Raw genomic sequence first — 17,929 nt, forward strand, 5'->3', positions numbered from 1 at the left:
CTGTGCCCTGTGCAAATAATGCAGCTTTTACCTCAGGCATGTCTACATTCAGCGTAAACATTCTGCCCACACATTTGCCCTCTGTGATCAGCTTACAGCCATTCTGGAAATCTTCTACATAACAGCCATTTGGATTGAAGCGAACCTGCAAACCCTGCTCAACCATTTGTCCAACAGAAACAAGATTCTTTGTAATGTTTGGGACATGAAGTACATCTGCTAAGTACTTTGATTTCCCACTCTTCGTATTTAGAGGTATGTCCCCTACATGAGCAATGGGGTGAGCTGTGTCATCTCCTGTCTGCACATAGCCTGACACATCTGGTTTGCGCATATCTCTAAACCACTCTCCACGAGACGTCATGTGATTAGAGGCACCTGAATCCACATACCAAACATCATCTTCGGTGGAATTCTCTGCAGTCATTGTATTCATTACATGCTGCATAACAAACATGCGCTCGTTTTTGCTGTCATCTGCATCTCTGCTAGTAGATGCATAGTTGCCCTGTTCTCTCTTTCTACTTGCTTTTCCCTTTGGACAGTCACGTGACATATGACCTCTTTCACCACAAGTCCAACATTCTCTACTATCTGGAGTATGTTGCTGCATGCTTGATCCTGCACCACGACCTCTTTGACTCCCCCTGCCTTGAGACTGGTTTCCCCTGCCACCTGTATTGTTTTGATTTGATTGACCTTCCAGAAATTGGCCCCTGCAACCCCTTGGGCCTCGACCACGACCTCTACCTCTACCTCTGTTGGAGTTAGAATAGAAGGCCTGTTCAGAATTATTTCTACCATGAGAAGAAGATGTGTCAAGGTTCTTCTCCTCAAGAATAAGCATAGAAATCAAATCTTGGAACACGGGGATGTCGTCTCTTGTATTCATGGAAGACCTAAAATGTACATACTCATCTCCTAGACCATCCAAGCATGCACGGACAATGTCATCGTCTTCCACTGAGACTTTAATAGATCCAAGAGCCTCAATGATGCTCTTGATCTTCAAAGCATAATCATTGATGGAGAGGTTGTTCCTCTTAACCTGATTTAGCTCCGACTTTAGTTGAAGCTTTCTGGCCTTGGTGTTCACCTCGAACACTCTGCCTAATTTTTTCCATGCAATGGCGGGGGTTTCAACATCCTGTAGATAGCCCATCATGCCATCTGTGATGCTCATAGAAAGCCAATACATCACTTTGCTCTGGCCTTGTTGCCAGTCCCTCAAAGCTTTCCTTTGTTCTGCTGTAGCATTTGCCTCGGGAATCTCTGGTTCCTTTTCATTGTCTCCTTCTACATAGTCCCAATAACCTTTTCCTTTTAGGAAATTTGTTATTCTGAACTTCCATGCAGGGTAGTTATTTTTCTCAAGCTTCTCAGTAACAATCTGACTGAAATTGTCAGACATCTTGAAGAACTAAGACAAAATAGCTGCAATCTGCAAAAACCTGCAAATCTGCTGAACCTGCTATCGTGGTTCCTGTAACGCTTTCTACACTCAACGAGTGTCCATAATCAAGCGTACATACAACTACTATACTTGTACAGTAAATCTCTGTATACTGCACTCTGGTCGTGGATTGGGAACGAAGGGATTGTGATGCTCTTGCTCTCTTAGCCTCTCTTGCCTGCACCAGGCTCTGATACCATGTAAAGAATGAGGATGCAAGAGAGCTACACAAGACAAGCACAAAGCACAAAGCACACAGAGATGGAAAGCTTCTTCTTCTTCTTCACAGAAAAGAGAGTACAAAATGACTAAGTGCTAAAGCTGAAAAGTAGCACACATGTACATGCGGTCACTAAGTGTGAACTCGCTAGAAGCGTACTAGGCTGGCACTATAAGTGTAGTCCAGCTGTAGAATCACTGGCAGAGATCCTCCGTGTCGGTCACCTAACGCGCCAGTGAGTAAATGCCGTAAGCGGCCAAGACCCGTAGTGGATGCCAGCTCAAGGTGTAGAGCTCGACATCTCAACAAGAGAGGGAGAGGGAGAGAGATAGTGCTCGGGCTGCTTTGAAACGTATCGGCAATGATCAAGCAAACACAACTATATATTTAAGAAAGAGAGAGAAAGGGGGAGGGGGTGCTTGTTGCATTAATACCTTCTTACAAATCTGTCATGACAAATCAAAGTGAGATTAGTATTTGTTCAACATAGCTTGCGTAAATTTCACCACAACACATCACAAGAAAAGCCACCCCAATCACTGTCTTAAGGCCAGGGGAGTCCTCTCCACCCTGTCGCCCTCTTACAGTAAGTGGGATTTATGGCTAGATTGATGACAACACCAGAGACAAGCTATCAAGAACTTAACAAAAAACACCAAGACACTTACGCATCATTGTTGTCCATTACTTCACGTTGGAATGGAGACAAAGTATCCAAGCTTAGTCCAAATCCACCCTCCTTGATTCAGCAAATGTTGGGCTTACACTAGTAGGAGAAATGATAGATTTCCTACTCTCAATTGAATGATCACTCTCTCTCTTACAATGGCATATAGTTCCCTTGCTAATCCCCTATTACAACACATGCACATGCATAAGACAATGAGCTTCCACTCAAGAGCTCCTTCTAGAGAGGTTGAGCTTGGCTTCTCAAGCTATAGCATAGTGATCTTGCTTATGGCTCCCCCCTTTTGTGCTAGCTACACCCTCCTTTTATAGCAATTTTGAAGGCTAGGGTTACTCCTCTAACCATGGTTGGGTTAGATTTTCAGCAATTTATCTAATTTCTTTTGCTTGGAATTATCAAGAAGTTAGTGGGGAAAGAGAGAGGAGAGAAATGGAGGTGATAGGACTTTTCATAGTGGGTTAGTGTTAGTAGAGTTAGTATTAATTTACAAATGGAATTGGATATTTACAATGGGAGTATCCATGTAGGATACAAATAAGGAAGAAAAACTCTTAAGAGGTAAGAAAAGGTGGATTTCTTACAAGGTTGATGCTCCAAGTGTCTTGAGTAGGGCCAATTTTGACGCTTGTTGACGGTCCACTAGCTTTGACGGTACATTTTTTCTCCACTCTTGACCTTCCTTGAGAGACAAGGTAATTGAAGCTGAGTAATCAACCACCATGATGCTGTCTTTTAAGAGAAGAGGCTGAATTTTGTGGTTTTTTGATAGATATGGGTAATTTGGAGGAGGAAAAATGAGACTAGGTGGTCAATTTTGGAATGGAATTGTGTGTGGGAGGTATGAGTTCACCATGGTTTCTCTTATTCTTCAAGGTTGAGGAGAAGGTGAGTAGTGTGCAGAGAGGAGTGGTGAGAGAGATGGGGATGATGAGTGGAGAAGTGTGTGTGAAAGAGGAAAATGATAAAGTGGAAGAGAGAGTGTGGCTGCATAGCATGGAAAAACTGGGGTCCACTAAAAAAATCATAGCTCACAGCTCGTAGCTCAAAAAAATATGAAAAAATTTGAGGCAAAAGTTCAGCCCACCAGCTACAACTTTTGTTTGTATCACCTTTTCAAATTCGGAGAGCAAGTGAACTTTAAAAATTCAGCAAAACCGACCGTTTTTTTCCACTGCAAAGGTCCTTGTGGGGTCCTTCTTTGGATGATTCTTTTGAATACCTCCAAGAGTGAGCCCTCCATAGTGCATGTATGCATGCCACCTACCCTTGACCTTATTTGGTAGGTCTATAATTGAAGATATTGTTGAGATTAGGATATAAGTGAATAGTACAACTAAGAAAATCAAATATTGAGGGGTCTAAAAAATATGTACATGTCAAATATAAATAATATAAGTGGAAAAAATATAAAGGGGTCAAAAGAAAGCTCTCATTATGAGGCTACCATAAAAAGATAAATATTTTTGGTGTTCTAATTTTTTAGAAAAAAACAAAATAGATGTAGGAAGGGAAAAATCAAAATAGTGAAAAAATATACACATAAATAAAACTAGTTTTTTTGGATTTTTGTTGGGGTGGAGTTACACCAAATATAAGAGAAGCTTACATGAAAATATTTCTATATGGAATAAAGAGTATGAAAAATGGTAAGAAAAAATTGTGGTAATGGTGAGGCAATGTACAGAGTATAAATAACACACACCTAGGTAGAAATATTTAAATAAATACCAAAATAATTATGAAAAAATCTTTTATTTAGGCCCTATATACAAAGAAATATTTACACACAAAGAGGCCATAATATACTTTATTTTTTTATTTTTTTTATTTTTTATTTTTGGCTCAACTAGCCCAGTGACTAGCTAGTTGAGGGTTTTTAAGAAGATATGGGAAAAGCCCCCTAACTCACACACGCCTATGTACAGTGAAATGGTAGGGATAGCCATAGCGTTTGGGTGATTTTGGTAGGGTGAGGTAACTCACTGTGGCAATTACAAAGAGCCGAAAAACGGCTATCAGTATTAGTAGGGTCTCCTTCAAGTTCTATGTGTTTCGAGATTGTTTGATGGGTGTTCAGCTCTAGAAAGCATTGTAGGAAGTTTCCTCTAATGCACTCTTGAAGGCTGTGACCTAAACAATTGGTAGAGACCTCTGTAGGAATTAGTTAGGAGTTGGTCGAGTGTAGGTTGACACCTTATGCTTGCTTCCACGCGCCTGTGGGTCAAGCTTCGTCCTTAGCTGACATTATATGCTAGGTGAGTTCTTGTTGTGCTGACGTCCGTCGCGGCGTATCCGTCCAACACACACACACACACACACACACACACACACACACACACACACACACAGAGAGAGAGAGAGAGAGAGAGAGAGAGAGAGAGAGAGAGAGAGAGAGAGAGAGAGAGAGAGAGAGAGAGAGAGAGAGAAAGTGGCATGCCGTGGTGGTAGAGAGGTAGCGAGAGGAGGTGGTGCAACCTACTTGGTGCGTTCTCTAAGACGACTCAATGATTGTGGATACTTACGACCAAGAGCGTGCATACATGTGTGCATCGACCATTGGAGTCGAGAGATGGATGTGGTTCCCTTCGCATGATGCAACTCCCAAGGAAAACCCAACATACAAGCCCCCTCCCCGTGATGATGATAGTGTCAATCCTTCCCACTACACTCTACCAAATGCTTGGCTCCTCATGAATTGCCCCCCCCGATAGTGACCTCTGAGTGCCAGTTTATAGGTGTTGGCTGCTTGGATAATGGTAATCCCAGTGTGGTTAGGGTAAGCTTAATCGGGGAGACAAAGCAAGTGGTGGGCCCGGTGTGGTTGACCCTTGCTTTGTTTTGGGAGGTTATTAAAAGATGGGAATCTCTAGGTGGGCCTTTGTGACCATCACCTAGAGAGAGGATGTTTACAAAAAATGGAAATTTACAATGGCTCGGGTGAAAACTAAAGATAATGATAAAAATAACCTATAAATTACTGGGATGGCTTCGTGGTTGCGTGTGGTCGGCGAATGGTGTGTTGCTTGTGCGTCGGTGTCGAGCGTACTTCTTTTCGGAGTCGGTCGAGGCATGCCTTCGGCGCATTTTCTCTTTTTGTTGTTGGCGGCGCGTGCTTTGGATCCTTCTTCTTTATTCGTCGGTGTCGTAGTCCTTTCTCCTCCTTTGTATTTTCTTTGGTGCGGTGCGTATATGCATGTGTGTGTGTATGTATATGTATGTGTGTGCAAAAAACGTGCGTGGGAAGGGGCTTTTTATATATATATATATATATATATAATATATATAGATAGTTTTTTGTCTTTTTTTTTTGTTGATGGCGGATGGCCTGCTTTCTACTGCGCGAGGCGGAGTGGGGGGGGGAATGGGGTAGCGGTAGAGAGAGTGTGTGTACAGTGTGCGTGTGTGTGTGTGTGTGGGTGTGTGTATATTGTGTGTGTGTGTATGGATGGCCTGCTGCGGTGCGTGAGCGCCCGGGTGGGATAGGGGGTGGTCCTGCGGACTGAGCGCACAGCGCCGAAGGGAGAGAGGGGAGGAGGGGGGGGTGATTGTGTGTGTGTGTGTGTGTATGGTGAGAGAGAGAGAGAGAGAGAGAGAGAGAGAGAGAGAGAGAGAGAGAGAGAGTGGTCCTATTGCCGTTGTCCGTGAGAAGGAGAGAGAGAGAGAGAGATTTCCTCATGCGTGGCCTAAGCGCCCGAGTGAGAGAGAGAGCGGTGTCCGCGGATGAGAGAGAGAGAGAGAGAGAGAGAGAGAGAGAGAGAGAGAGAGAGAGAGAGAGAGAGAGAGAGAGAGATGAGGGAGAGGGAGGGGTGAGGCTTGGGAGTGGGGTAGGGGAGATGTGTAGGTGAGAGAGAGAGAGGGGGAGTGAGGGGGGGGGGGGGGTTCTACTGTCTTGCATGGGAGCTTGAGGACAAGGGGAGGGAAACAAGTCAATGGGTGGGAGTGAGGGAATATATCAGCGGGCCAAGAGGGGGGGGGAATGAGGCCGAGGGAAGGTGAGGCGAGCGGGTGGGGAAGAGGGTGAGGGGTCGGGGAAGGAATATTTGCGGGCCAAAAAAAAGGGGGGGGGGGGTTCCATGCGTCTCACACTGAGGGAGCACAAGAGAGGGGTCGGGGGGTGTTTTCAAAGCTTCCGCCTGCCCGGGGTGTTTGAGAGTGGGGGTAAATTGGGAGAGAGGATATTAGGGGGGGGGGGGTATGTAGGGAAAATGAGGGGGGGAGAGAGAGAGAGAGAGAGAGAGAGAGAGAGAGAGAGAGAGAGAGAGAGAGAGAGAGAGAGGGTGTGTTATTTATCCAATGCCCATCGGGTGGGAGGGGGAATAAGCTACGGGGGGGTACTGAGAGTTGGGGGGGGAGGGTGAAATGAGTTTTTTTTTCTTTTTTTCTTTGATTTTCGAATGTCGGCTATCATTAGACCTCTCCCTTTGGCTAGAGGCATTCATGCTTCTAGCCCTTCTTCTGCTTCTTTAGCTATAGAGTTAGAGGGTTCTCCCTCCTCTGGAATGTCTAGCACGAATTCTGGGTCAAACCTAAGAAAATACCCTTTTAGCCTCCATCCATTGACCCTAGTCTTGTGAATTCTCCCATCTACTTCCATCAGCTTATAGTTGCCGTTTTCATAGCATTTCTTGATGATGAATGGCCCTTCCCATCTAGGTTGAAATTTCTTATCCTTCCTAGTGTCAAATCTGTTGTCGTATCGCAGAACTAACATGCCTTTTTCCAGACCTTTTTGTTTAAGCCCTTGATTGAAAGTGAGCCAAAGTCGCTCTACCTATGCTGCATAGTGATTGATTGTGTCTTCCCTATCCAGTTGGAGTCTCTCTAGATCCAAGATGTGGTTTCAGAGGTTACAATTGGACGGTGTGTCTGGCTAGCCAAGACTCATAAGCTGGCTATTTGTACCTCAATGGATAGAATTGCCTCCTTCCCATAAACTAGATGGAAAGGAGTGAAACCTAGTGATGTTCGGAACGTTGTTCTGTAGGCCCAAAAAGCTGCCATGAGATGTTTATCCCAGTCCCTTGTGTGGTTGTTCACCTGTTTTGTGATGATTTTGCAAATCATTCCATTTACCTTTTCTACCAGACCATTGCATTGTGGGTAGTATGGTGTGGAATGCCTAGTGTGATGCCTAGCTTCTTCATCAGTTCTCCCACCAAATCACCTCTGAATCCTGGTCCTCTATCTAATATTATCTCAAGAGGAGTGCCAAAATGGCAAACGATATGATCAAAACTGAACTTTTGCCACCTCTTGGGCTGTAATGCGGGTAGTGGCCATTGCTTCTACCCATCGAGTCATGTAGTCTACACCCACTATGATGTATAGTTTACCTGATTGGGCCCTTGGTAAAGGACCGATTGCATCTATTCCCCATTTCTCAAAAGGACCATATGAAATGATATGGGTTTGTGGCTCGTAGGTTAACGTGCGATCACTGGCCACTTGACAAGCCTTACATGTTTTACACCAATGGAGTACATCCCTATTCAAACTAGGCCAAAAGTATCCTCCTGCCTGTAGAATCTTCCTACTGGTGATATGTAGAGCAAAATGACCGCCGCAGACGCCGTCATGGCAACTTGAAATTACCTCTGTGATTTCACTGGAGGTTGGCACCCGCCTGAGAATTTTATCTTTGCCCTTACAATACAAGTGGTCATCTATAAGGCGGTACCTAGTAGCCTTCCTTACTAGCCATTGTTTTTGGCCTTTGGTGTGTCCTGTTGGACATTCTCCTGTATCTACAAAACTGATGATATCAGGCATAGCATCACTACCTTGGAAGAGGGGTAGTTTTAATTTGATTGCTCCTACGGGCATCTGCCTCTTGATTTTCTGCTCTAGGGACATGGAAGATTTTCACTGCTTCAAACTTCTTTAGGAGGTCTTTAACTTGGCGAAGTTGACCAAGTAAAACCTGATTTTTGCACTCTCAGGTGCCATTTATCTGCCTTATCAAAAGCAAAGCGTCGCCGAACACATTTAGGCATTGAATTCTTTGTGAAACACATTGTTCCAACCCAAGGATTAGGGCTGCATATTCTGCTTCATTGTTGGAGTGGGAGTGTAATAACTGCCCCATGGATAATACTCTTTCTTGCCGTTCATTGAAAATGACCACGCTTGCTGCAGACCGATCCATTGTTCTCTTGTATGCTCCGTCAAAGAAAAGAGAGTGAGCTCTCTCTAGCTTAGGACTTTCTATCACTGGTGTTCCTTCCTTTGCTTCCGTGTTGACCTTCAACTTCTTCTCATAATGGTGATGAGTGAGAATTCCCGCTAAACTAGCCCTGGTGGAGTTTTCTACTTGCATGGTGTAGTCAAACTCTTGTAGTCTAATTAACCACTTTGAGATCCTAGATGAGACATCCATGTGTCGCATTACATATGGGAAAACCTCCTCCATTGTCAGGATTACAAAGGGTCTAGGTAGGAGATAGGAGCGGAACTTTGTGGTAGCAAACATTAGTGCTAGAACCATGTGTTCTACTTCGGTAAATCCTTTTTCTTATGGGGTCATGACCCGACTAGAGAAGTAAATAGGGCGCATGAAAGAAGTTTTGGGATCCTTTTTCATTAGAAGTGCTCCTAGTGTATCATTTCCCACAGTAGGGTTCACATAAAATGGCTCGTCCCACGTAGGAGGTGAAATAGTGGGAAGCTTAGCTAGGATTTGCTTTACCTCAGTAAACTGCTGCTTGTTCTTTTCACTCCATGAGAAGACATCCCTCTGGGTGAGTCGTTGTAGAGGAAGGACCACTTGAGATAGCAGGTGAATGAACCTACTTAAGTATCTTACCTTCTGAAGGAAATAAACCAGCTCCTTGGCGGTGGTGAGTGATGATAAAGATACGAGAGCCTGAATCTTGCTAGGGTCAGCCTCGATTCCTTTTGCTGAAATTACATGACCAAGGAGAGTGACTTTGGTCTAACCAATGTGACACTTGTCCACGTTGAGTTGGCCACCCAAGGTTTGCAGCATGGTTAAACCATCATAGACTTTGCTTAAATGAAGGGCTCGTGAGCTATAAATGCAAAAATCATCTATGACAACCCGTATTGATGTTCCAAAGTAGGGTTGGAAGACAAAAGTTACATAGCGTTGAAATGTGGCCGGGGCGTTAGTGAGTCCAAACGGCATCACTCTGTAGGCAAAACATCCCCAAGGTGTGATGAAGGTTGTCTTCTTCTGATCCTCCTCCGCAATGCTAATCTGGAAGTATCGTGAGTAGCCATCGCATACTGTGTAGCGTTCGTGACTTGCCACTTCATTGAGTATTTCATCCTGGAATGGGAGGGGAAAGTGGTCCCTCTTCGTGGTTGTATTGAGAGGTTTATAATCCACACAGAATCTCCACTTACCATTTTTTTTTGGTGTGACTTGTTGAGATGTCGAGCTTTACATCTTGAGCTGGCATCCACTACGGGTCTTGGCTGCTTACTCACTGGCGTGTTAGGTGACCAACACGGAGGATATCTGCCAGTGATTCTATAGCTGGACTACACTTATAGTGCCAGCCTAGTACGCTTCTAGCGTGTTCACACTTAGTGATCGCATGTACATATGTGGTACTTTTCAGCTTTAGCACTTAGTCATTTTTGTACTCTCTTTTCTGTGCAAAGAAGAAGAAGTTTTCCATCTCTGTATGCTTTGTGCTTGTCTTGTGTAGCTCTCTTGCATCCTCATTCTTTACATGGTATCAGAGCCTAGTGCAGGAAATAGAGGCTAAGAGAGCAAGAGCATCACAATCTCTTCGTTCGCAATCCACGACCAGATGCCGAGTTACAAGTTTATGGGTATTTCGTACAAGTTTCTGAATAGGTCTCCAAAGTGAAGTACACAGAGATTTACTGTACAAGTACAGTGGTTGTATGTACACTTGATTGTGGACACTCGCTGAGTGTAGAAAGAGTTATAGGTACCACAATAGCAGGTTCAATAGATTTGTAGGTTTTTGCAGATTGCAGCTATTTTGTCTAAGTGCTTCAAGATGTCTGACGGTTTCAGTCAGATTGTCACTGAGAAGCTTGAGAAAAATAACTACCCTGCATGGAAGTTCAGAATAACTAATTTCCTAAAAGGAAAAGGTTATTGGGACTATGTAGAAGGAGACAATGAAAAGGAACCAGAGATTCCCGAGGCAAATGCTACAGAAGAACAAAGAAAAGCTTTGAGGGACTGGAAACAAGGCGAGAGCAAAGTGATGTATTGGATTTCTATGAGCATCACAGATGGCATGATGGGCTATCTACACGATGCTGAAACCTCCGCCATTGCATGGAAAAAATTAGGCAGAGTGTTCGAGGTGAACACCAAGGCCAGGAAGCTTCAACTAAAGTCGGAGCTAAATCAGGTTAAGAGGAACAACCTCTCCATCAATGATTATGCCTTGAAGATCAAGAGTATCATTGAGGCTCTTGGATCTATTAAAGTCTCAGTGGAAGACGATGACATTGTCCGTGCATGCTTGGATGGCCTAGGAGATGAGTATGCACATTTCAGGTCTTCCATGAATACAAGAGACGACATCCCCGTGTTCCAAGATTTGATTTCTATGCTTATTCTTGAGGAGAAGAACCTTGACACATCTTCTTCTCATGGCAGAAATAATTCTGAAGAGGCCTTCTATTCTAACTCCAACAGAGGTAGAGGTAGAGGTCGTGGTCGAGGCCCAAGTGGTTGCAGGGGCCAATTTCAAGAAGGTCAATCAAATCAAAACAATACAGGTGGCAGGGAAAACCAGTCTCAAGGCAGGGGGAGTCAAAGAGGTCGTAGTGCAGGATCAAACAGGCAGCAACATACTGCAGATAGCAGAGAATGTTGGAGTTGTGGTGAAAGAGGTCGCATGTCATGTGACTGTCCGAAGGGAAAAGCAAGTGGAAAGAGAGAACAGGGAAACTATGCATCTACTAGCAGAGATGCAGATGATAGCAAAAGCAAGCGCATGTTTGTTATGCAGCATGTAATGAATACAATGACTGTAGAGAATTCCACCCAAGATGATGTTTGGTATGTGGATTTAGGTGCCTCTAATCACATGACGTCTCGTGGAGAGTGGTTTAGAGATATGCGCAAACCAGATGTGTCAAGCTATGTGCAGACAGGAGATGACAGAACTCACCCCATTGCTCATGTAGGGGACATACCCCTAAATACAAAGAGTGGGAAATCAAAGTACTTAGCAGATGTACTTCATGTCCCAAACATTACAAAGAATCTTGTTTCTGTTGGACAAATGGTTGAGAAGGGTTTGCAGGTTCGCTTCAATCCGAATGGTTGTTATGCAGAAGATTTCCACAATGGCTGTAAGCTGATCACAGAGGGCAAATGTGTGGGCAGAATGTTTACGTTGAATGTAGACATGCCTGAGGTAAAAGCTGCATTATTTGCACAGAGCACAGGTGTTGTGTCTGATGTTGACATTTGGCACAAATGCATTGGCCATGTCAATGAGCAGAGATTGCGCAGCATGCAATCAAAACAGATTGTAAAAGGTTTGTCCAAATTCAAGATGGATGGTATGCATAAAGTGTGTGGAACATGCAAGTTTGGAAAACAGTCAAAGGGCTCATTTCCACATGAGCACAATGTATGTAAAAAGCCACTTGAGGTGGTGCACACAGATGTTTGGGGTCCAACCGATACTGCAAGTATACATGGTTGCAGGTATTATGTCTCTTTCATTGATGACCATACAAGGAAAGTATGGGTCTACTTCATGCGTAACAAAAGTGAAGTGTTTGGTCACTTTCAAGACTTCAAAGTCATGATTGAGAAGGAGACAGATATGCAAATCAAGACATTGAGGTCAGATGGAGGGGGAGAGTACTTCTCCAATGATTTTTCAGATTTTCTGCGAATGCATGGTATACGCAGACAGTTTACATGCAGATATACTCCACAGCAAAATGGGGTCGCAGAAAGGAAAAGCAGGCACATTGCAGAGGTTTCACGTGCATTGATGAATGAGAAGAACATGCCTCATCATTTCTGGGCTGAAGCTGTAAATACAGTTGTGTACATTATGAACAGGACACCTACAGCTGCGGTGCATGATGTAGCACCTGAGGAAAAGTTTACAGTTACAAAGCCAGATTTGGCACACTTGAAAGTGTTTGTCTGCATAGCTTACGTGCATGTACCAGATGAGTTGCGTAGGAAATTGGATCCTAAAGCAGAGAAATGTATTCTTGTGGGATATTCCCTTGAACAAAAGGGGTACAGGTGCTACAATCCTACTACACGAGAATTACAAGTGAGCAGAGATGTAGTCTTTGATGAGATGAGCAACTGGTACAGTAATGCACATGGCACTATTGGGGCTGATGTAAAAGATGATGTGGTTGTACAAAATGTGAGGCCACAGTCACAGGTTTTGAGTGGACCACAAGAGTCCTCTTCTCGTGGCTCTTTTGAGAAGCCATGGAATGGTGGACTACGTACGCAGGTTACTCCACCAGCAGGTACAGGGAATGTATCACGAAAAGGAAAGGAAAAGGTTGATGAACCTCCCTTTATGGCTGATGCATCATCAGGCTTTTCACATATAGACATGGATTCAAATGGTTCTGAACAAAGTCTTGATGAGGAATTTGGAATTCCGGTTGTCAGGACACCTGGTGTAAGGAAAGTACAAGAAGATGCTAGAGGTCAAAGGAGTGACCCAGGACCACGCAGATCTAACAGAGTCAAAAATCCAGTTCAGAAATTGACTTATGATGGGTATCTAGCGCATCACCAAGCCTACATGGCTAAGATGATACAGGATGTGGAGCCCACATGTTTTGAGGATGCAGTTGGAAATGTGCATTGGGATGATGCAACAAATGAAGAGATGGCTACATTGGAAGCAAACGACACATGGGAGTTGGTGCCATTGCCAAGTGGCAAGAAAGCTATTGGTTGGAAATGGGTGTATAAAACCAAGCATAAGGCTAATGGTAACATTGAGCGTCACAAGGCAAGGCTGGTCGCAAAGGGTTATGCACAGACGTATGGCATAGACTATGAGGAGACCTTTGCTCCAGTGGCAAAGATGACGACTCTGAGAGATGTCATAGAATTGGCTGCATCTAGAGGATGGATTATGCATCAAATGGATGTAAAGAATGCCTTCTTGAATGGTGAGTTGCAAGAGGAAGTGTATATGGATCAGCCACCTGGTTATGTCGATCCAAGTTACCCAAATTATGTATGCAGGCTTCTCAAAGCCTTGTATGGTTTGAAGCAGGGCTCTAGAGCATGGTATGACAGGATTGCCAAGTATCTTGTCAGTATTGGTTTTAGGAGAGCTCATGCTGATCATTCACTCTATGTACGTGAGAGTGATATGGGGATTGTGGTCATTACCATATATGTAGATGACCTTATTATTGTGGGTGACAATGCTATGGAGATTGACCATGTGAAGGGTCTTCTCAAACAGGAGTTTGAAATGAAAGATTTGGGCGAGTTGCGCTACTTTCTTGGCATTGAGGTGATCAGGACTCCAGAGGGTGTATGGTTGTCACAGAGACAGTATGCTTTGGACATGTTGTCAAAGTATGGTATGGCTGATTGTAAGACAATTTCTATTCCCTTGGATGTGAATGCAAAGCTGAGTGCAGAGAAGGGTGATGTTGTTGAGGATGTCAAGATGTACAGGAAGATTGTGGGTAGTCTAATTTACTTGACTATCACGAGGCCAGACTTGAGCTACACAGTAGGCTTGGAGAGTTAGTTCATGCAGCTTCTGAGGAAGCCACATTTGGATGGAGTACGACGTACACTTCGGTATGTGCAAGGGACTCTTGACTACGCATTGTTCTATGCAGCAGATGCGCCATTAGCATTGTATGGGTATACTGATGCAGATTGGGCACGTAGCATTGTTGATAGGAGATCTACGAGTGGCTTCATGTTCTCTTTTGGGAGTGCTGCTGTTACTTGGAGCAGCAAAAAGCAGCCTACGGTTGCTTTATCGAGCACAGAGGCCCAGTACAGAGGTGCAACAGTTGTGGCATGCGAGGTAGCTTGGCTACACACATTACTTGAGGACTTGGGAGTGCACGTGGACCAACAGATTTTCATCCATTGTGACAACCTCAGCAGCATGCAGTTGGGTAGGAACCCATTGTTCCATGCCAGGACCAAGCACATAGAGGTCCATTACCACTACGTTCGAGAGCGAATATTGGTGGGCGACATCGACTTGGTCTACGTCAGCACAGAGGAGCAGATAGCGGATATCTTTACCAAGGCCCTCAGAGGTAAGAAGCTTCAACGTTTCCGGACTATGCTTGGACTCTGCGACATGCAGAGCTCGAGGGGGATTGTTGAGATGTCGAGCTCTACATCTTGAGCTGGTATCCACTACGGGTCTTGGCCGCTTACGGCATTTACTCACTGGCACGTTAGGTGACCGACACGGAGGATCTCTGCGAGTGATTCTACAGCTGGACTACACTTATAGTGCTAGCCTAGTACGCTTCTAGCATGTTCACACTTAGTGACCGCATGTACATATGTGCTACTTTTCAGCTTTAGCACTTAGTCATTTTTGTACTCTCTTTTCTGTGCGAAGAAGAAGAAGTTTTCCATCTCTGTGTGCTTTGTGCTTGTCTTGTGTAGCTCTCTTGCATCCTCATTCTTTACATGACTACTACTGGGGAGACCCATTCTGTGTCTTACAGGATAGATGAAACCTGCTTGTAGCAAACTTCTCACTTCTTTAAGCAATGCCTCTTGTTGGATTACTCCAAGTCTTCTAAGCTTTTGTACTACGGGTTTGCTGCCTTCCTTGAGCTTTATGTGGTGTTGCACTACTGTAATTCATGTGATCTTATCATAGCCATCAATGAACAAAGTAGTGAAGTTACCTAACATGGAGACGCACTCCTTCCTTTCTTCATTGGTTGACTCATTTGAGAGCATTTTTTGTAGCTTACCTGCATCCTCCAAGGACTGCATACCTGATGATCCCTCTTGGTTTGCCGAAGTTGCTTCAGATTGTGTTAATTTGTTTGGGTCTTTAAGAATGACTCCCATTACTTCGATGCTACTGTCACTTCCGTCGGTGGTGGTCGTCTCTTCTCCGGAGGTAGACGAGTAGTCGCTGGTGGACTCGTCTTCTGAAGCCTCCAAGATCATGTTGCGCTGCTTTCCAGTCTTCATGTCGTAGAATATGGACTTCCCTTTAGCATCCTTCATCTGGATCATCCCAGTGCGTCAGTCTTATTTAGCTTCCATAGCCATAAGCCAAGGCCTTCCAAGAATGATGGGGTATCCCTCCCCTTTGTGTGGCATGACAAGATGTCTACCTCCACTTCTCTATTGAATGCTTTTACTTTGACCGCATTTACAATGCCTACGCATTTCACTCTTACATTGTTTGCCATCTTGGCTCGCCTACTTACCTCTAGACCTAGATGGTGCATCATCTTTTCACTCATGACGCATATTTTCATGCCACCATCTATGTAGACGTTTGCAATCCGTTGCCCCTTGATGTGAGCGTCCATGGTTGGCAGGATGTCGTCGAGATCCCTCCTAGAGATAGCCCCAGCTATCCTAGGTCTTGATTTCCTGGTACTTACCATTTTCGTCCATTGCCTCCTCATTCTGGGTGCAAGGTGGAGTAATTGGGCCCAACTTATCTTCGGGCCCTGCATTAACACATCCTGGACTAAGTCATAGGGTTTTGCATACTCACCTAGTGAGAAGTCCATGATGTCTATCTTCCGTCGCGGTTTAGCTTCTTGCTTGCTAGACTCGGCCTTCCCTTTCATCTTCTCTTCTCTTTGAGATGCCTCCTCGTGCCTCGCACGCTTCACTCCCATAGCATCCACTTCTTCTACCTTCGCTTTTCCTTTGTGCTTCTCTCGAGCTGACTCTTCTACCTTCGCCTTCCCTTTAGCCTCCAAGCTAATAACACTCACTACTTGGTTCATAGCACGTGGTGGGGGTAGTGGCGTAATGAGAGGTTCAGGTGGTGGTTGCTGTTGTACAGGTGGTCGAAGGATTTGGACCATTGGGATTGGTCCTGGCTGCCTAGGTGGTGGTGGTCTTGCTCTCGGCGGAGAGATCTGATTCTGTCTCCCCCCTCTATTGAAATCCTGCCTCCTTGGGTGTGGGCAGTAGTACATTCCATGGCCATCTTCCCCGCATTTGTAACAGTGGTACTCTAGGTTCTGCCTTCGTTGTCCCCTTCCTTGTTCTAGGTTTCTGCCAGATGCATGCCCTTGCTGCACCAGATGCACAGATAAACTCTCTAGTTGGGTGGTGATGCGACTCAGCAGGTCTTGCTGTTCTTCTGATGTCTCTTGCGGTTGGACTTTATGATTGGCTGTTGCAGCCACTGGGGTTGGTCGGGCTGAGCTTGTTTCCTCTGACTCGTTTACTCTTGCTTGCATTCGCAGCTTCTTATCTTTAAGGCGGGCTACTGCGACTGCCAACTCATATGTTGCAAGAAACCTTCCCTTCACCTTCTCTCTAAGCGGCGACCATAGACCAACAATGAAACGGTCCTTCTTTAGGAAATTGGGCACTCCTTCACCTTCGTCCAGTGTGGCAACCCATCTCTCCCACAAGTCCACAAACTTTGACTCGTAGGTGGCATACTCCAGCAAGCCTCCCTGCTTTAATTCTGTCAGTAGCTGCCATAGCTTCTCCGAGGTTGTGCCTCCACCAAACCTCTTTACAAAACTAGCCCTTAACACATCCCATGCATTCTTGGTAGCCTGGGGCAATGCATTATACCAGGACTTGGCCTCTACTTTCATCAGTAGAGGAAAAATTCTAAGTCGTGAAACGTCGTCATCTTTGTTGGAGACGACACATGCAATGTCGAAATCATCCAAAATGTCGGTGGTGAGATCCTCTCCCTTCTTTCCACTAAACGTGGGGAAAGAAACACTTGCCATGGTGGTGACTCAGGAAATTACAAACCTTTTTTTTTCTTTTCTTTTCTTTTACATCAACAGTAGCGGCTTTTTACAGGGGTGGGTGGATAGGTCAAAACAGGATAAAAATAGAGACATTAAAGGAATGATGGTAATCTAATATGGGGAGAATGATAGGGTTCGGGGAATTGAGGATGTCTCATAGTACTGCCGCACCGAATAGGTAAACGATCTTCTGTTGGTAGAAGACTTTCCTATCTACATAGATATTCACATGCATATGCTGCAAGAATCTGAACAGGAATGCCGTCGGCCCGTTTTTCATCATGCACAGAGGGTGGAATACTTACTTATACTCTTATCGTGCCAGTGCTGATGAGTCGTCACATCCACAAGAGGTCATCGCCTTTCATGGGCTCCACCTTTCCTTCGTTGCTCAGCACGTACGGGGTGATGGCGACGCGTCTGACCACTCCCAGCCTCTTGGCTAATAGCAATTGCAGGTAATTTCCATCATCGGCGTGTTGCATGAACTCTACTCCATTTAGTTGCAACTCGTCTCTAGCCCACTAGGTTTCTCCCTGTGGTAGAGAGCTTCTTCAGGATAAGTTGTACAGGGAGAGGAGGAAGGTCCTCCACTCACTTCCCAAAACAGCGAGAGCAGTAGCCGAACCACTCTTCTCTA

The sequence above is a fragment of the Adiantum capillus-veneris genome, chromosome 5 (genome assembly GCF_014529385.1).
Source record: "Adiantum capillus-veneris isolate H3 chromosome 5, ASM1452938v2, whole genome shotgun sequence".
In the NCBI taxonomy this organism is placed as follows: Eukaryota; Viridiplantae; Streptophyta; class Polypodiopsida; order Polypodiales; family Pteridaceae; genus Adiantum; species Adiantum capillus-veneris.